Raw genomic sequence first — 21,146 nt, 5'->3', positions numbered from 1 at the left:
ACTAAGACGGATTTTCATTGTCAGGGCAATCAAAATATTTCTTTTGTCGTGAGAAATGGTATGATGCATCCCTGGTGCCAAGGGAAGGAATAGCTAGAAGTCATAGTTAATGCTGAAACCAATGACACAGAAAGATATAGAAATGAAATCCTGCAAAGGGTGTTTCAGGAATTAGGAGACAGATTAAAGAGAAGGGCCTTCATAGAAGGAGGCCATTCATCCCATCATGCCTGTTTTCCCATAACCCTGCAAATTTGTACTCTTCAAGTTCAATTCTAATTGCCTTTTGACGATTCCAATGGAATCTGATTTCATCACCCTTGTCTCAAAAACCTTTCCCACCACTGACATTTGGCAGACTGACTCTACTATATTTTTTTAATTTTTACATTGAACTTAACTATATTGTTGCTGTTTCCTAACTGCTTCCTAACTCTTATGCTGAAAAGCATTTCCCACTTTGGCCACATGAATGATCTTTATTCCAGTCTATTTTGTGATATTGTTGCCCTGTTATTCTTACATATCTCTTTGAAAAGCTACAAATTCCCTCTTTATACTACCTCTGCTATTTTTGGCCCCTCAATGTACACTGGGAATTGTATGTTTTCCCTTACTGTTTTTTAACTCTTATTCTTATGGATTCTGCCTTAATACAACCCCCTAGATTATCCTTTTATTCTAACGCTGTATTAGAATCCTTTATTAATACTACCTTTTTTTCTCTATATATATCCCTGAAAGTGTTACAAACAGGAATATTAAATCTTGTTTTGAATTCTTTGTGCATCAGCATTTACATACATATCACTCAATTGTGACAATTTTTTGCCAATCTTGCCTTTTTTAATTCTTCATACTTCTCATCTGTTCCTTTATTACCTTCCTGCTTTTTTTGATTTTCTTTCCTACATCCTTTGCAACGTTTGCATCCCTTTCTGCTTCCTCATTGTTTTCTTTGCCCTCTCATTGCCTTAATAGTTTCAAACCCTTCCCCACAGGACCAATTTCACATCTAATTTTGGTTCCAGCCCAGATCAGCTGAAGTCCATCAATCCTAAACAATCTGTACCAATATCACAGGAATCTGAACCTTTATCGCCTATATCAGTTTTCAGCCACACAGCTTCTCCTACTATTCCAATATTAACTAATCAGTGGAACCACAAATAATCCTGATATTACTAACCTTTAGGAAGTAACAGAGAGGGTTGATGAAGCTAGTGCAGTAGATGTTGCATAAATGGATTTTCAAAAAGCATTTGATAAAGTACCACATAATAGACTAATTTGGAAAAATAGAAGCACATAATATTAAAGGGATGATGGCAACTTGGGAACGTAATTGGCTGTGGGATAAGAGGCAGAGAAGTGGTGAATGGATGTTTTTCTGATTGCAGAGTAGTATGCAGTGGGGTACCCCAGGAGTCACTACTAGGACCAATGTTTTCCTTGTTACTTATAAGTGGTTTGGACTTGGGTGTACAGAGTACTATTTTGAAGTTTGCCGATCATGCAAAATTTGGCAATGTAGTAAATGGTGAGCAGGATAATAGCAGATTTGAGGAGGACACAGACTGATGAAATGGGAAAATACAATTTAATGTGGTTAAGTGTTTAGCCACTACGTAGCAAACCCAACAAGAGAAGAGGTCTTGGCTTTAGGAAATGAAGCTGGTCAGATGGAGGCCGCTTTGATGGTAGTGATAATAATTCAGTTAGATTTAGCATAGTTATGGAAAAAGACAAAGACAGATCAAGAGTGAAAGTTTTGAATGAGGAAAAGGACAATTTTACTAAGCTGAGATGTGATTTGGCAAAAATGGACTGGAAACAGCTACATGAAGGTTAATCAATGTCATAGCAGTGGGAGACATTCACGAAGGAGACAGAGAAGGTTCAGAACAAATACATTCCCACAAAGAAAAAGGGTGCGACACCCAAATCTAGACCCAATCCCCACCCCCCAGATGTCAAAGAGCATGTAGAGTAAGACAAGCTTATGTCAAATACTGAAAGCTCTATACTGCAGAAAGCCTAAGAGTATAGAATGTGGAGGGACAAAATTAAAAAGGAAAGCAGAGAGGGGGCATGAAAAATATTTAGCAAGTCAAGCAAAACCCAAAGTTATTTCATAAATATATAAAGAGCAAGAGGATAATGAAGGAAAGAGTAGGGCCAATTAGAGATCAAAAAGATAACTTGTGTGCGGAGACAGAAGACATGGGCATGGTTCTTAATGAATGCTTTGCATCTGTCCTCACAAAAGAAGGGACAGGTGCGGACATTGTAGTTGATGATAAGGACTGTGTAATATTGTTTGGGATAATCAGAGAGAGAGAGAAAAAAAAAGTGGATAAATCGCTAGGTCTCGATGAAATGTATCCCATGCTGCTAGGAGAAGCGAGGATAGATATAGTGGAGGCTCTGACTATCATTTTCCAATCCTCTTTGGCTATAGGCGTGATGCCGGAGGACTGCTGACATTGTACCATTGTTTAAAAAGGGAGGAAGGGTAGACGGAGTAATTAAAGGCCAGTTAGCCTAACCTTGGTGGTGGACAAATTACTGGAAAAAATTCTGATGGGACTGTATAAATCGTCATTTAGAAAGGCACGAATTAATCAAGGACAGTCGGCATGGATTTTTAAGGGAAGGTCATGTCTGACTAACTTGATTGTATTTTTTGAGGCGGTTACAGGGAGGGTCGATATAGGTAGCATATTTGATGTAGTGTAACAAGGCTTTTGACAAGGTCCCATGTGGTCAGACAAGTAACAGCCCATGGGATCCAAGGGCAGGGAGCAAGTTGGATCTAAAATTGACTCATTGGCAGGAAGCAAAGGGTAATGTCAGTGTTGCTTTTGTGACTGGAAAGCTGTTTCCACTGGGGTTTCCTGGGCTGAGTACTAGGTCCCTTGCTTTTCATATATAACAATGATTTAGACTTAACTGTAGGGGGTATAATTAAAACATTTATAGATGATAACAAAATTGGTCATATGATTGCCAGCAAGGAAGAAGGTTATAGACTACAGGAATACATCAATTGCCTGGTCAGGTGGTTAGAAGTGTCGCAGGTGGAATTCAATCCAAAGAAGTGTGAGGTAGTGTATTTGAGGAAAGAAAACAAGGCAAGAGAATACCAATAAATGGTAGAATATTGAGATGAGTAGAGGAACAGAGGGACCTTGGATAGAGGAACAGAGGGACCTTGGAGTGCATGTCCATTGATCTCTGAAGGTAGCAGGACAGGTTAATAAGGTGGTTAAGAGGCATGTGGGATACTTTCCTTTATTAGCCGAGGCATAAAATATAAAAGCAGGGACGTTATGCTATAACTGTATAAAACATTAGTTAGGTCACAGCTAGACTACTGCACACAGTTTTAGGTACTGCATGACAGGAAGAATGTGATTGCACTAAAGAGGGTACAGAGGAGTTTAAGGAAGGTGTTGTCAGAAATTGAGAATTTTAGCTAGGAAGAAAGATTAGATAGGCTGGGATTGTTTTCTTTGGAACAGAGGAGGCTGAAGGGAGATTTAACTGAGGTGCATAAAGTTATGAGGGGCTTAGATAGAGTGGCTAGGAATGATGTTTTTCCCTTAAGTCAATAACCAGAGGGCATATATTTAAAGTAATTGGTAGAAGAATTAGTGGAGAGTGGAGGAGAACTTTTTTCGCCCAGAGGCTGGTGGAATCTGGAGCTCACTGCCTGAAAGGATGGTAGAGGCAGAAATCCTCATCGCATTTTTAAAAAAACTTGGATATGTGCTGGAAATGCTGTAACCTGAAGGGCTACAGACTAAGAGCTGGAAAATGGGATTAGGTTGGATAGCTCTTTCTCGGTTGGTACAGACACAATAGGCCTCCTCCTGTGCCATAAATTTTCCATGTTTCAATATGATGCACTTGGGGAGAAACAACATGGAGAAGCAGTATAATCTAAATGGTACTATTTTGAGGAGGGTTAGAGCAGAGGAATCTCAGGGCGCATATGTACATATCCTTGAAGGTGGCAGGACATGTTGACAAAGAACTGAAGAAAGCATTTGGGAAACTTGGTTTTGTAAATGGGGTATTAAATTACAGAAACAAGGAAGTTATGCTAAACCTTTACAAATCTGTAGTTAGGCCTCAACTGGAGTACTGCATAAAATTCTGGACACCCCACTCTAGGAAGTCAAAGCCTTGGAGAGGATACTGAAGAGATTTACTAGGATATTACCAGGGATGAGGGATTTCAGTTATGTGGAGAGATTGGAGGACTGGGTTTTTTCTCGTTGGAGGAAAAGGGAAATCAAAATAGTATTCAAAATCATGAAGGGTTTTGATAGTTTTTTCCTTACTTGCTCGGTTTCCTCTGGCAAGGAAACCAGAGATAATAGATTTAAAATAATTGGCAAAAGAACTAGAGGGAAAATGAGGAGAAATATTTTCACACGGGGATTATTATAATCTGGAACACATTACCTGAAAGGGTGGTGGAATCAGATTCCATAGGAACTTTCATAAGGCAACTGGGCATGTACTTGAAGAGAACTAATTTGCATAGCTATGGGAAAAGCACAGGGGAATGGAACCCCTCGAACTGTATCGTTAATATTCTCAATTGCTGTAAATGTAAAACTGTAATTGACATGACAATTGTGAAACGGAAGGGTTGGGAAGAAATTCATGACAGTATTGAAGGAAAGTGATCTCCCTTGCAATGTTTGTATTTTTTGGTGCTGTTTGGAAACTGTTTGGCAATGTAATTTTTACAGATTTTTATGAATAAAGTATATTTTGGAAATAAAAAAAAAAGAAAGCACAGGGGAATGGAACTAATTGAATAGCTCTTTCAAAGAGTCAGCACAGATGCACTGGGTCGAATGGCCTCCCTCTGTGCTGTATTATTCTATGATAAGATTCAAAGGCAAAGATGCTAGACTGAGAAATGACAAAGTCTAGTGCAACTAAAATAGCTAGATAGAAAAGTGAGCAAACAGGGCTCAATTTTACTGACCCCACCCCTCCAACATCAGGGGTCATGGCAGGGGGGGGGGCCGGGACATCCTTCCAGGAGAGGCCCGCCATAGACCTCGATGCCGGGAAGGTCCTGCCCCATCTTACTGGCATCGTTGAGGCCTTGGGGCATTCCCCCCCTCCCCCCCGCTGCTTGGCAAAAAACTAATTTACTTATGTTAATAAAGCTTATTGAATACAAATTAACCTACCTTTCAACGACAACCATCCCACGGCGATATTCCAGCCAGTTGCCAGAAGTCCCGCACCTTCATATCTCCGAGGTGGTACACTGTTGGGGGGGGGGTGGGGGGCGGGGGGGAGAGTGAAGTTTTCAGGGTGGTGGGGAGCAAGTGGGAAAACTATTATGATTGGCTGAGGGGATGGTTGGAAGGGGTTGAAGGGCAAAGATAATAAAATTTGGGGGTGAAAGAGGGAAATAAATATCTTGTTTGGTCATGAAGGGGGGAGGGTGGAAGAGGGGCCTCGGTCTTTAATTGACTGTTTAAATTTAAATTCCAAGTGCAGTGTTCTTAAAAAATTTAGATTAGCTGTCAGGGCTTGAACCCCTTTAAAAATGATGTGGCGCCTGCACGGTGGTGCTGGACACCATTGCCGGGGATGAAGTGCCCATCCCCTCTACGTCATCAGTGGTGGGCACTCTGCCCCTTCTATGTTTATGAGCTACTGCGCAAAATATCACAGTGGCTCCACGGTGGCTGAATGGCAGCGAGCTAATAAAATTCAGCCCAATGACGGAGCAGCAGTGGAGAATCTACAAATACAAGATGGATAAAATGCAAAATAGCTTTTTTTTAATTCGGTGAAACAGAGATGCATCAAAGGATGGAGTTATCTTAATAAAGAAATTAAAACTCAACTGAAACTTAAAAGTGAGTTGTATGATAAGCATGAAGAAAAGCATGAAGGCTATAAAAAGTATTGTGGGGGAAGTGAAAAGGGAGGTTAGAAGGGTTAAAAGTGAATATAAAAAAGCCAGTAAATATAAAAGGAAATAATAAGAACCACACAAGAGTCTAGGGGGAATCTAGTTAGGGAAGATGATGGTATGGCAGAGATATTAAATAAAAAGTTGGCATCAATTTTTATAAATGATGGTGAATAGAAGTGTACTAGGGAGGATGTGTAACATTTTTGAGCTAACTGTAGAAAAGGTTATTTGTCCTGAAAAACATTAGTAAAGCTCAAAATGGTTAAATTATTGGGTTCTGATGGAATGCCCCTGGGCTGTTGAAGGAAGTCGGACAACAGACAGTAGAAGGTCTGGCCATAACTTTTCAATTATCCTTAGATATGAATGATATTTATCTATCTGAATGCATGCAGCATTCGCAATAAGGTAGATGGTTTGAAGGCACAAATAGAGGTAAATGGGTATGTTTTAATTGCCATTACAGAGATGTGGTTACAAGGTGACCAACACTGGGAACTGAATATTCAGGGATAATCATCATTTAGGAATGATAGGCAAAAAGAAAAAGGATGTGGGGTAGCGCTCTTAATAAGGGACGAAATCAATAGGGCGGCGCAGTGGTTAGCACCGCTGCCTCACAGCTCCAGGGACCCGGGTTCAATTCTGGGTACTGCCTGTGCGGAGTTTGCAAGTTCTCCCTGTGACCGCGTGGGTTTTCGCAATGTGCTCCGGTTTCCTCCCACCGCCAAAGACTTGCAGGTGATAGGTAAATTGGCCATTGTAAATTACCCTCAGTGCAGGCAGGTGGTAGGGAATATGGGATTACCGTAGGTGTAGTATAAATGGGTGGTTCTTGGTCGGCACAGACTCAGTGGGCCGAAGGGCCTGTTTCAGTGCTGTATCTCTAAATAAATAAATAGATTAGTAAGAGAGGATCTTAGATCGAAGGATCAAGATGTAGAATCAGTTTGGGTGGAGCTAAGAAATAGCAAGGGGCAGCAAACATTGGTCAGAGTTGTTAATAGGCCACCAAACAGTAGTGGTAATATTGGACAGGGTATAAATCAGGAAATTAGAGGTACATACAATATGGGGAATACAGAAATAATGGGTGAATTCAATTTACATATAGACTAGGTAAATCTAATCAGCACTAATACTATGGAGGATGAGTTCCTGGAGTGAGTACAAGATGGGTTTCTGGAGCAGTACGTTGAAGAACCAACTAGGGATCGGGCTATGTTAGATTTAGTATTATGTATTGAGAAAGGGCTAATTAATAACCTTGCTGTAAAGGAGCCTTTGGGAAATAGTGACCATAATATGATAGAATTTTACATTAAGTTTGAAAGTGATATAGTTCATTCTAAAACTAGGGTGTTAAATCTGAATAATGGAAACTATGAAAGTATGTGGGGCAAGTTGTCTATGGTGGTTGGGAAAATACACTAAAAGATTTGATGGTAGACAGGCAATGGCTAATATTTAAAGTAGTATTACATGGTCTGCAACAAATCTACATTCCTCCCAAGGCACAAAAACCCAACAGGAAAGAAGAATTAATCATGGCTAACAAAAGAAGTTAAATATTGCATTAGATCAAAGGAAGTAATTTAGAATACAGCAAAACATGACCAAGAAACTGATAAAGGGAAAATAAATATGAATGCAAGCGAGCAAGAAACATAAAGGCAGGCCGTAAAAGCTTCTTTAAGTATGTGAAAAGGAAAAGATTAGTAAGGTCAAATGTGGGTCCATAACAGATGGAGACAGGAGAATTTATAATGGAGAACAGGGAAAAGGCAGAGAAACAAAACAGTTACTTTGTGTCTGTCTTCAAGGAGGAAGATATAGAAAATCTCCCAGAAATACTAGGGAACCAAGGGACTCATGAAAATGAGGAACTGAAAGAAATTAGTATTAATAAAGACGTAGTACTCAAACAATTGAAGGTTGATAAATCCCCTGGATCAGATGAGCTACATCCCAGCGTGTTGAAGGAGATGGCTAAAGATATAGTGGATGCATTGGTGGTTATCTTTCAAAATTCTAGAGATTCTGGAAAGCTTCCTGCAGACTGGAAAGTAGCAAATGTAACCCCACTATTTAAGAAAGAAGGGAGAGAGAAAAGAGAACTACAGACCTGTTAATTTAGTGTCAGTAGGAGGAAAAATGCTAGAATCCATTATAGAGGATGTGATAACTGTACACTTGGAAAATAATGATATGATTGGGCAGAGTCAACATGGATTTATGAAAGGGAAATCATGTTTGACAAACCTATTGGAGTTTTTGAGCATGTTACTTGTAGCATAGATAAAGAAGAACCAGTGGATGTGGTGTGTTTGCATTTTCAGAAGGCTTTTGATAAGGTCCTTCACAGCAGGTTAGTAAACAAAATTACAGCACATGGGATTAGGGGTAATATACTGGTATGGATGGAGAATTGGTTAACAGACAGAAAACAGAGTAGGAATAAATGCGTCATTCTCAGGATAGCAGGCTGTTACTAGCGGGGTACTAAAAGGATCAGTGCTGGGGCCACAGCTGTTCACAATCTATACAAATAAGTTGGATGTAGGGACCAAATATAATATTTCCAATTTTGCGGATGACACAAACCTGGGTGGGAATGTATGTTGTGAGGAGGATGCAAGGAGGCTTCAAGGGGACTTGGACAGGCTAAGTGAATAAGCAAGAACATGGCAGATGGAATATAATGTGAATAAGTGTGAAGTTATCCAATTTGGTAGAAAAAAACAGAAATGCAGAGTATTTCTTAAATGGTGAGAGGTTGGGAAGTTGATGTCCAAAGGGACCTGGGTGCCTGGTTCATGAGTCACTAAAAGCTAGCATGCAGGTGCAGTAAGCAATTAGGAAGGCAAATGGTATGTTGGCCTTCATCACAAAGGGTTTTGAGTAGAGATGTAAAGAAGTCTTGGTGCAATTGTATAGAGCCTTGGGGGAAAAGATTCAGGAAACAGGACCTATATTCTCCAGAGTTTCGAAGAATGAGAGGTGATCTCATTGAAACTTACAAAATTCTTACAGGGCATGACAGGGTGGATGTAGCTAGGATGTTTCCCCTGGCTGGTGAGTCTAAACTAGGGGACATAATCTCAGAATAAGGTTTAGGCTATTTAAGACTAAGATGAGCAGGAATTTCTTCACTCTGGTGAATCTTTGGAATTCTCTATCCCAGAGGGTTGTGGAAGCTCAATTATTGAGCATGCTTAAGACAGAAATTGATAGATATCTGGATACTAATGACATCAAAGGATATGAGGATAGCGCAGGAAAGTGGGGTTGAGGTAGATGATCAGCCATGATCTAATTGAATGGCAAAGCAGGCTCGATGGGCTGAATGCCCTATTCCTGTTCCTACTTGAAAATCTCACACCACACTTATACATTACACAGTCCTTTTTGATGACTAAATCCTTTGTGGTTAAAAGTCCAAAACTCCTCCCAGTTGCAATGGGTTGGATCTCCCAAACTGTTCAAAAATCAATATTATCATTTCTGCCTTCTCTGAGCACTTCCAACCTGAACATCTATGGAGAACGTGATTTCCAGTGATTCCATAGGTCCTGTCGTCCTCCACAAGCTTCAACTTTCAAAAACAGGTTCAAGTTTTCACAGTCTTTCACTGTATATCTTCTAGTAGTGCATCTAGGAGTGCATGCTTCTCCTGTATGTCGTCCCATCGAAGTCCTCATCTGGGTCCACTGTATCAGAACTCTGGGACCTTGCTCTCCAATGAGCTGACAAATGAACCATCCTTTACCCTTAGCCTAGCTGCAGCTTGCTTATGCCTGCTGACCCACCACATGCTAATTGCAACTCCATATAGCCTCCAAGGTACATGTAGTGTCAACATCTGAGCTGGTGTCTGCGTGTTGGATCAAGTGACGGGATCTCTTCATCATTGCTTATTGTTGCTCTCTCTCCTCCTCCTGGGGCTGCTGTCGTCAGGCAGGTGACTGAAAGCAGAAAATCAGAAGGGAAGTTTGGGGTGGACAGTAAGAGGTCTGTGGTCACACCATCTGCAGCTTGCTTATGCTGTGGCATAGCAGGATGAAGGCTAGCCAAAAATTGAGGATCATAAGGTAGGAACATACCATCATCTTCAATGTTCTCAGGGACACCAAATGCCACTGGTTCTGTTGCAGCTGGCCCCAAGTTGCAGAGAGCCATATTCTCCTTAGGGCTCAGGATATGCAGACACTAGTCCTGCTTTGCTCCCTTCTATTGTGTGCTACCTTGTCCTCCAAGAGAGAGGGCCGAATATCAGTGATCGTGTAGCACTGTGTTTGGGTGATGTGCCCAGCATAGCTAATTGTGGAGGTAGCCGGAATTGGGTGTGACACTGGCAGTATTGGTAGGTGTGTGAGGGTGAGGTGGAGTATCTGGCATGAGTCCTGAGTGCCAGGGACTGGTGCTGGGTAAGTGATGGGGGTGTAGTGAATTGAGCAGCACAAGCTGCCTGGTGGAGTGATGGTTAGATGTTGTCATGTGAAGATGCATTCACTGACCTTGATCACCTGTATGAGACCATTAGACTTCTTGTAGGTCCTCAGGTCGGACACCACTGGCCACTGCTCCTGATCCCTTCTGAGGGTGGGCCTTGAGGGCCTCTTGCCCTCCCACAGAACCATGACATCCATCCTTCTGTCCACCTCCACCACTCTGGCCTCGAGTGCCGCATCCGTGACCCTCGAATCCTTTCTCAGGCCTGATGTTCCATTTTCCTTGCTTAGAATTGTAGCAATACTATTCAGCAGCAGCCTCCTATAATTCATTCCAGATTCCCTTTAAACAAGACAGACTCGTTAAGAGAAGGCTGGCTGCATAAGGTGCTATTAGAACACAACGCTCAGCTCCTTGCTGAGCGCAGAGGCAGTCAGCAACATGGCAGACGCTCGGCCCTATGATACAATCAGGTAAATGCCTACCCCCACCTCAACTGGCGCAGGAAGGACACAAACTGTGACCCCATGCACGTATGATGGTGGATCAATTTTTCGCTCTGCATCTTTTAGAAGGACCAATGAATAAATATTTGAAACTAAAATTGTTACAGGACTGTAGGGAGAATACAGGGCAATGGGATTAGTTTTGGGTTGCTCTAGGAAAACACCAATACAGAAATAGACTGACTTGCCTTCTTCAATGTTATAATCTGGTCTCTTAAAATTGGGATAATACAATAATGAACAGACAGAATTAAGCCAGACATGTGCACTAGCTAAAGTCAAGTATGTTTGGAGAAATATAAAGCCAGTGAGGGCCCCTCAATGTAGAACTATAAATTAAGTGTGCAAGAAGCTTTTTAAGAAGTTATGCAGGTAGATGTTCCTGTTTCCATATTCAGATGGCATGGAAAACAGACTGCCAGGAATGAGCCATTCTTACAAATTCAAAGCAGTCTGTAGAAAATTTGCCTTGCAAACAGAAAATCATAAGGTATGGTCTGCAATTTTTAACAGTTTTCAGCTGATACAATCTTAGTTTTGGTCATACTTAGCAGAGTTCTACAGATATTTTATCTACATCCAGCGAGCAGTACATTTCTGCCCAGACATTCAGCAGTGAATAAATCTAGGTTACATCTTAAAATAAATGTATTTCCCAATAGACATTGGATGAGCACAGAAGCCTCGCCCACTCAAAGGTAGTAGCCACTCAGGCATTAGCTGGAAACAATGACATCATTTCCTTTACATCACTGTTTATACTCAGTTGTTTACATGTTCAAAGATCAAGTCTCATCACATTCTGAGGCCACTGTCATACTGTATCACAGGACTGGGTACCAACATGTCTCAGAGACCCATTCCAAAGAATGATCAGGCATTCTTACTACTCATCAAATATGTTGTAAGGATTATGATTATATACATTACACCCACTCATAACAAAACAGGTTAAATTAATTACAAATAACAAGCTTTTATTTTTCTTTACTGATACCAATAACAAATGAAAGTAATTCACTTCAAACAATAAATACACTTCAAAGGACCTTTACTCACTATAAAATTTTAAAGGCATATTAAAAAAGCCTAAATTCTGATTAAGAGCTGTAGCCTAAAATGTTAACTTATCTGTTCTCTACACAGACGCTAACTGAACAGCTCAATCTTAGATTCTACATAGTACATACGCAAAGTATTGCTCCTCATTTATCATGAAAAGAAATGGTGAGACAATTCATTTGCACAAGGGTGCTTATTGAAGCACTTCAAGAATATTCTTAAACAGGTGAAGGAACCCACAGGGGGAAAGGCAATATTGGATTTACAATTCTCAAATTTAAAACTCTCAGCCTTAAGTCGCGGGCTACGTTAGGAAGATTAAACTCTCCATGATTAGAGTTTAGGCCTTAGCATTAATCTCTTTTATGACCTCCCACAGCAGTACATTCACCTCCATTTTATTTAGTGGTGGCCTGTAACATTTTCCTACCACAAACCTTTTTTTCCCTTTTCTGTCTTCTAGGTTCACCCAATAAGCCTGTTAATTTCCAGTCCTCCCTCTCAGTAACATATAAAAATTTCTAGACTCGCCTGTTTCTTCCACCAAACTCCTGACCAGGTTCCTGCTCAGCTCTAACAGTTTTTCATGCTTCCCTCTCCACTTAGTTATTCTACCCAAGTTATTCATACATTCTCTATGTCGCATATGTACCTTTTAGTTCTCTAATTTCCTAAATGGATGAGGATGGTATATTATCTAGATTTTACATTGGTGGAAGAATTCTTGCTGTGATCATTATTCTATGAACATCATTCACTCTAGAAGAAACATAGCCCTCAAAAATATTGGAAGGTATTATCAATCATAAAAATGTTCTTATTTTCAGCATATATTTTGAAAAATAACAGGGATGCAACTGGTGCAGAATTTTCGACTTTGTATCAGAAGTCAGAATGAAATATTCTCAGGTGATCATGAGATTAATTTGCTAGATCCTTTTCCAAACCCCTACTAACCCTGATTCATTCCATCTTCGCTGCCTTCGGAGAATACTTGGCATCAGGTGGCAGGACCGTATCTCCAACACAGAAGTCCTTGAAGCGGCCAACATCCCCAGCTTATACACACTACTGAGTCAGCGGCGCTTGAGATGGCTTGGCCATGTGAGCCGCATGGAAGATGGCGGGATCCCCAAAGACACATTGTACAGCGAGCTCGCCACTGTTATCAGACCCACCGGCCGTCCATGTCTCCGCTATAAAGACGTCTGCAAACGCGACATGAAATCGTGTGACATTGATCACGAGTCGTGGGAGTCAGTTGCCAGCATTCGCCAGAGCTGGCGGGCAGCCATAAAGACAGGGCTAAATTGTGGCGAGTCGAAGAGACTTAGTAGTTGGCAGGAAAAAAGGCAGAGGCGCAAGGGGAGAGCCAACTGTGCAACAGCCCCGACAAACAAATTTCTCTGCAGCACCTGTGGAAGAGCCTGTCACTCCAGAATTGGCCTTTATAGCCACTCCAGGCGCTGCTTCACAAACCACTGACCACCTCCAGGCACGTATCCATTGTCTCTCGAGATAAGGAGGCCCAAAAGAAAGAACTAACCCTGATTAGATATGAAATTAAAACACCTTCCTACTACTTGAAAAATATTTTTTCAATTATCATATATAACATTCCTGCATTGTTGGAGCAAGATAACTGTAACTGGCAACAGAGTGACATGGACAGAGTGACCATCTTTGACACCAAGTATTGAAGATTCTGCAAAGACCAAAATCTATTCATCCACGTGGACCTCAAAATGGAAGTATAAAATTTTTCCCTCCTGATCATATAAAAGCTCATTGATAGGAAACTTACTAACGCATCCTTTTAAAAAATTTCATCAAAAGGCAATGTTGTCTTTCTTTCTGAGCACAGGATGCACCATGGGAAGCTGTGAAATTTGATAAACCTAATAATTTATAGCTAACACGAGAAAGAATCATGCAAGCTGTCATTTTGTCAGAAGATTCCAATTGACTCACTAATAATCTTCTGGGATTGGAATCTGTTATCCCTGCCCAATCTTACCTACATGTGATTCTATGTGGTCCAGCAGCGGTGAATGGCTGAGCCTGTTGTCCACTATATCTGTTCAAGTCTACGTTCCTTTGATTTAAGCGACCAGAGACGAGGGCTGTACCAGGGAAATGACCAGGGCGAGAGAGTAATGGTTTTAGTGGGGACTGTGGCATCAAAGGTGGAGGTGAGGGTGTGGTTGAGAAAATTAGCAGCTGCAGAAATGTTGTGGTGAGCAGAGGTCAAAGATTTGATGGTTGGGATTCTGAAATTACACTTTCAGCCCCATAACCCTCCGAGCTATCTGTGCTCATCTAATTCTGGCCTCTTTAGAATACCCAATTTGAATTGCTCCACCATTGGTGGCTGTGCCTTCAGCTGCCTAGGTCCTAAGCACTGGAATTCCATACCTAAATCTCTCCCCCTCTCTTTTTTCCTTTAAGGTGCTCCTCAAAACCTCCCTCTTTGACCAAGGTTTTGGCCATCTGCACTAATATTGCTTTTTGTTTCTTGATGTCAAATTTTGCTTACAGCATTCTTGTGAAGTGCCTTAGTATGTTCTATTACATTAAAGGCACTATAGATAAAAGTTGCTGTTGTTTTCATAGGTGAATGGGGGATTGTTTTTTTCCATGGGTGGACACAAGAGGTAGGGTTGGGACATGGAAGGAGGTGGATGGAAAGTGATACAAGGAAGTGGTCAGAGATGGCTTTATCTGTGATGGATACGATGGGAGTTGCGAGGCCACGTGAGATGACAAGGTCAAGGGAATGATTGTGAATACGGGTTGGAGAGTTTTCGTGGAGGGAGAGATTATAGGAGGATAAGAGGGCAGTGAACTCAGGAGAGCATGTTGAGATGAGTTGAGTAGAGGTTGAAATCACTGAGGATGAGACCTATTTCCATCCATAGTCCCAACTACAATTCATCTTGTCTGCAGAAAAACTCTTCCAGCTCTGAACAGGTCAATGTTCCTTTGGTTTAAAGATATAACAATCATTATATTAATAAGGTTTGAGGTGGGAAGGATGGAACATGAAAAATACCTCCCAGGAGTCTAATGTGATGCCCTAAAAACAGAACATTAATATATAAATAATAATTTGTTAACTCCTGCATATTTAAAAGGCAGGAAGATCAGCACAGGTTCATTCTTGTTCATGAAAGGACACTTGAGAAGAGGACAGTCACATGACTACACAAATACAGTTGACCAACACACTCAATTACAGTAATTTAGGTTTGTTCCTTCACTTCCGTATATACCCTTGGTGTTTATTTTTCAGGTATTCATTTACAGCCAAAATGTAATCATTTTAAGGTTTTAAGAAAATAGGTGACTTATCTAATATTGTTAATACTAATTCCTGAATTATTTGCTACTTGAAACAACATATTTTGTACTAACAGTTTTGACATAAGTGGATTTCTTCTTTCTTTATTGGGTATTCTTATTTAACAACCAAGTGTTCTGCAAAGATACTTGCTGGTCTTGTAGAAAGCTTTCAAGAAAGCGTCCACGAATGTAATTGAAGGAACACTCAAAGGGACGTGCATCTCTAACCAATACCAGGTCCGTTATTTACATTGCAGTGGACTTAGTGCTTTTCCCTCCAGCTTCTCTTTGTCTCCTTTTGCCCTACAACTTGAAGTTTCAGAAAATTTGGAATTAGTCTTCTTTGGCCTCCTTATCTCGAGAGACAATGGGTAAGCGCCTGGAGGTGGTCAGTGGTGTGTGGAGCAGCGCCTGGAGTGGCTATAAAGGCCAATTCTAGAGTGACAGGCTCTTCCACAGGTGCTGCAGAAAAATTTGATTGTTGGGGCTGTTACACAGTTGGCTCTTCCCTTGCGCCTCTGTCTTTTTTCCTGCCAACTGCTAAGTCTCTTCGACTCGCCACACTTTAGCCCCGCCTTTATGGCTGTCCGCCAGCTCTGGCGAACGCTGGCAACTGACTCCCACGACTCATGATCAATGTCACAGGATTTCATGTCGCGTTTGCAGACGTCTTTAAAGTGGAGACATGGACAGCCGATGGGTCTGATACCAGTGGCGAGCTCGCTGTACAATGTCTCTTTGGGGATCCCGCCATCTTCCATGCGGCTCACATGGCCAAGCCATCTCAAGCGCCGCTGACTCAGTAGTGTGTATAAGCTGGGGATGTTGGCCGCCTCGAGGACTTCTGTGTTGGAGATACGGTCCTGCCACCTGATGCCAAGTATTCTCCGGAGGCAGCGAAGATGGAATGAATTGAGACGTCGCTCTTGGCTGACATACGTTGTCCAGGCCTCGCTGCCATAGAGCAAGGTACTGAGGACACAGGCTTGATACACTCGGACTTTTGTGCTCCGTGTCAGTGCGCCATTTTCCCACACTCTCCTGGCCAGTCTGGACACAGCAGCGGAAGCCTTTTCCATGCGCCTGTTGATTTCTTCATCCAGAGACAGGCCACTGGTGATAGTTGAGCCTAGGTAGGTGAACTCTTGAACCACTTCTAGAGCGTGGTCGCCAATATTGATGGATGGAGCATTTCTGACGTCCTGCCCCATGATGTTCGTTTTCTTGAGGCTGATGGTTAGGCCAAATTCATTGCAGGCTGCCGCAAACCTGTCGATGAGATTCTGCAGGCACTCTTCAGTGTGAGATGTTAAAGCAGCATCGTCAGCAAAGAGGAGTTCCCTGATGAGGACTTTCCGTACTTTGGACTTTGCTCTTAGACGGGCAAGGTTGAACAACCTGCCCCCTGATCTTGTGTGGAGGAAAATTCCTTCTTCCGAGGACTTGAATGCACGTGAAAGCAGTAGGGAGAAGAAAATCCCAAAAAGTGTGGGTGCAAGAACACAGCCCTGTTTCACGCCACTCAGGATAGGAAAGGGGTCTGATGAGGAGCCACCATGTTGAATTGTGCCTTTCATATTGTCATGGAATGAGGTGATGATACTTATTAGCTTTGGCGGGCATCCAATCTTTTCTCGTAGTCTGAAGAGACAAGTATCAATTTACTAAATGGGGCTAAGGTGGATAGTCTCCAGCCTCACTTAAACTCATTATTATCTGAAAGATATATAATCTGTCTAGATTTTACTTGTGCACCATCCAATCCCAAAGAAATAAATCTTGAATTCTATATTTCTGCAGCTGCAGTAACAAATCTGAATTATGTCCTACAGTAGTGTAACCAGCAGGTCATAAAAATTAGAGCAAAATACTGCGGATGCTAGAACTCTGAAATGAGAGTAGAAAGTGCTGGAAATACTCAGCAGGTCTGGCAGCATCTATGGAGAGAGAAGCAGAGTTAACATTTCAGGTCTGTGATCTTTCATCAGAATTGGTAAAGGTTAGAAATGTAACAGTCTTTAAGCAAGTGAAAGGGAGGGGAAGAAGAGCAAAATGGAAGGTCTGTGATAGGGTAGAGGGCAGGAGAGATTAAAAGACAGAGATGTCATGGAACAAAAGGCAAATGGAGTGCTAAACGGTTGTAGTAAAAGACAAAGTATTTGTCTAGAGAGTGCTAATGACAGGAGAATGGACAGCTCTGTCCGAAAGCAAAAACATGAACAAGTTGAAGACTAGCGCATGGATAAAAATAAAACATATTAAAAAAAATTAAAAATGAATAAATAGAAAATAAAAAATAATGGGGCCCATGGTCTGAAATTATAGAACCCAATATTGAGTCGAGAAGGCTGTAGAATGCCTAACCGGAAGATGAGGTGCTATTCCTAGAGTTTGCATTGAGCTTCCCTGGAACACTGCAGCAAGCTGAGGACAGAAATGTGGGCACAAGAGAAGGGTTGTGAATTAAAATGGCAAGCAACTGGAAGCTCAGGGTTATGCTTGTGGACCGATTGGAAGTGTTCCGCAAAGCGGTCACCCTATCTGCGTTTGGTCTCCCCAATGTAGAGGCGACTGCACTGTGAGCAGTGAATACAGTACACAAAATTGAAAGAAGTAAACTGCTGCTTCACCCAGACGTAGTGTCTGGGGCCTTGGATGGTAAGGAGCGAGGAGGTAAAAGGGCAAGTATTACACCTCTTGTGATTGCATGGGAAGGGACTGTGGAAAGGGGACTAAGTGTTCGGGCTAATGGAAGAGTGGGCCAGGGTGTCACTGAGGGAACGGTCCCTTCGGAATGCTGACAGAGGAGGGGAGGGGAAATGTGTTTGGTAGTGGTGTCATGCTGGAGGTGGCGGAAAGGTGGAGGTTGATCCTTTGGATGTGGAGGCTGGTGGGGTGGAAAGTGAGGGCATGGGGAACCCTATCGTGGTTCTGGGAAGGAGTTTTGTGCAGAAGTGTGGGAAATGGGCTGGACATGGTCCAGGGTCATGTCAACCACAGCGCGGGGGAATCCTCGGTTGAGGAGAAAGGAAGACATAACAGAAGTGGAAGGTTGCATCATCAGAACAGATGCATCTGAGACAAAAACACTGGGAGAATGGAATCCTTACAGGAGACAGGACTTGAAGAGTGTAGTTGAGGCAGCTGTGAGAGTCATCAAAATTAACTTCTGTGCTTTCCAATTCACGATTTGAACTATTTTGTAGCATTAAATGTGAGGAAACCCCCCACAAAATACTTGCAAATGACTACTGCACTTCTTTCTTCGGATTAGAAACTACGGTGTATTCATTGAGCAATATAAACACAAAATACTCTGAACAGTCACTCTCGAATATTGAATCAGGAACCGCTCCTTACAATAGACGAGGATCCCCGTTATATTTTTTTAAATAATTATATTAATGATGTTTTCCTGTAAAATTCCCATCTCCCGTCCTGCCGCCCACGCCCGGAAAAAACAAGTCGAGTCAACCCCGATTTCAGGAAATACCGAAGTGCAGGGAGAGAAATATACGAAACAAGCCGGAGATTCTTCCATTCGTCTTTCCCTCTCCTCTAGAGAATTTAAATGAGTTTTAGCTTCTTCGTGTGATAGTGACTAAATCCTTTCTGCACTGAACCTGCCCCATGAGGTGAGTGGCTCGAGCCAGGCCCCGCGGAAAGCGCTCGAGCCGCAGCCGCTTCACCCGCTCCCTCCGCCGCATGCAGCAGCGTTTATCCCTCCGCCTGCGAGCTGGGCGCCATCGCTGGAGGAGAGGATCCCGTGGCTTGGTGTAGCTTCTCGCCAGCTACAGCGCACTGCAGCCTCCGTCCAGGGACCGGCCTGGCCTGGGTAAGTGTCGGAGGTGGGGCGGGTACATTTTGTTGCTGTTGGATGGGATGGAGTGAGGTGACGCTGTTTGTTGTCCCCGCCTCTCCCGCCCGCCTGGTGCCTGTGTCAGCGCGCAGTCAATCAGTGCTCCTGCTTTTGCTTCACGGTGCGGATTGTCCCAGCCTCGTCTCCCATTCCTGCAGCTGCACAATACTCGCTTCTCTCCGGGTAAAGGTATGCATTCTTCACCGGGCAAGGACCATGATTGGGGAAATAGGTCGCACCTAAAGCCCTCATTTAATATTTAAATATGCGGATAATTCTGATTGCATGGCAGGCAAAGACATCGATTCTGATTCATTTAAAAATATGAATCTGAAGGTGAAATGGAGAGGAGCCTGAGGTGGGAATATTCGCGGTGTCTTACCATCCTCAGTGGCTCTGATGCTTTTAAGTGGAGCAGATGGATTTGTTTAATATGTAATCAACCCCAGTTTGGGTTTGAAGGTTTGTTCACTTCCTTTTTTTCGGTTTGGGATTTGCCGTTGATATTTGTTCAAGTTTGAGTCCTGTGAAAGCCCAGCGTTTGTTTTTTTTTCTCCACATTAATCTAACGGTACAGATGCAAATAGGCGTGGCCGTGCGGATCTCATGCTGCGACCAGAACAAGAGCTGTTGAATGCGCGGAAAACAGAGCTTTAGTTTTAATTCTCTGATTGCAGTTGTCAGATAAATGTGGTTTCGATCGAGAATCTGAACGGTTTTGTTTTTTCCCGTAATCTTGTATTAATTTTTTAAAAAGTACCAGACGTTAAGAACAAGCTTTTTCAGATGTGATGGAGAATTTTTTCCTAAATTGCCCTTGACTGTTAATTTTCCGTTTAGACAGGTAAAAGTGACATTAAAGGTAAGTGGCAGAGTAAAGCGTGGATACTTGCGCATTTTGTCATAGTGAATGGGTAATTAGGTGGGGGTGGGAGTGGTGGTTAACGCGATGCTTTATTATAGATCGCATTGCTGCAACCGAATGCGGTGCTTGTGTCCAGCCTGCAGCTGCATTCAATATTAATCTTCACTGTACAGATAGATTATCAGGGGTGGGGTTAGATGCGGAATGGGGAATTAAAATGTATATAGATTTGCAATTGGACAACGAGTTTGAGATAACATTTAGAGAATGCAGAGTAATTATCCTGTTGATTGTATAAGTAGTCCATTTCCAATGGCGTGCACAGAGGGGCGGTAAAGACATCCTGGTTTTTCGCATCCCAGCCCATTCCCCAATAATCAAGGTAAACCGTGCGGCCCACCTAACACTTTTCGGCATATACAGCTTGCATGTGAGATTTCACTTACCAAGCTCTTGCACAGTTCTGAGATTGTTGGACTTCAGAAATCGGGCTGTTGAATAAATTATGCGAACGTGTTCTTGACATAAATTCGATCCTTTGGACCTAGAGGTCCATTAACACGGATTACATTTTGGGCGGCTTCAGGAGAGCAGTTCATACAAGAAGCATGTAGTCTTTTTAAAAAATGCTATACTGAACTGCACCGTTGCAGTGAACAACCGAATTAATGTTGTAATTATTAACCTGTTCGCTCACTGACAGTTGAGTTATATGGCGTGTAGTTCATGCGTTAGAAGCGAGGCTTAAAATGCAGGAATTCTAAAATTCCAAAAGACCCTTCAGTGGCCTTGTGTATAGACTGCTGTTACTGCGTGACTCATGAAACAATGCAACGTCAAGTTCAATGACAATCTTTCGATCCACTCTCCGCTCCAGAAAAATGTTATTCCTGAAAATATAGTGGTTGCCCTGAACATAATTGTTACCAACCCCAGAGACCGCTATTTTATTGCTATTGCACTAGTGGACTAAATATAATTCAAAAATGTTGTCTATCAACGGGGATATAATTATAATTCATTGGGGAATTTCTTGGTCATCCCATATAGCTTTTAGATATGACCAATTACAAAGTGTTTGGTATACCTTGCAATATGGTA

At 42.2% G+C, this 21,146-nt stretch overlaps 1 protein-coding gene and 1 long non-coding RNA gene across 4 annotated transcripts in view; one reads left to right on the top strand and one right to left on the bottom strand.

Annotated features, from left to right (window-relative positions):
• LOC137376417 (uncharacterized) overlaps window positions 1-20,712 on the bottom strand; it is a 106,364-nt gene extending 85,652 nt beyond the window's left edge. The window contains exon 1 of the long non-coding RNA XR_010976212.1: window positions 20,492-20,712. This is a non-coding gene — a long non-coding RNA (uncharacterized lncRNA). The remainder of the gene's footprint in view (window positions 1-20,491) is intronic.
• sptbn1 (spectrin, beta, non-erythrocytic 1) overlaps window positions 19,135-21,146 on the top strand; it is a 340,000-nt gene continuing 337,988 nt past the window's right edge. Inside the window, exon 1 of one of the 3 annotated variants that reach the window (XM_068044925.1) lies at window positions 19,135-19,156. The gene's annotated coding sequence lies outside the window, so the exon portion shown is untranslated. Of the gene's footprint in view, window positions 19,157-19,271; window positions 19,370-21,146 lie in introns of those variants that run through there. The other 2 variants (XM_068044923.1, XM_068044926.1) reach the window with 2 other exon arrangements.

This window comes from Heterodontus francisci, chromosome 13 (assembly GCF_036365525.1).
Source record: "Heterodontus francisci isolate sHetFra1 chromosome 13, sHetFra1.hap1, whole genome shotgun sequence".
Lineage (NCBI taxonomy): Eukaryota > Metazoa > Chordata > Chondrichthyes > Heterodontiformes > Heterodontidae > Heterodontus > Heterodontus francisci.
The sequence above is the reverse complement of the archived record's forward strand: the minus strand, read 5'-3'. Positions and strand labels throughout refer to the sequence as shown.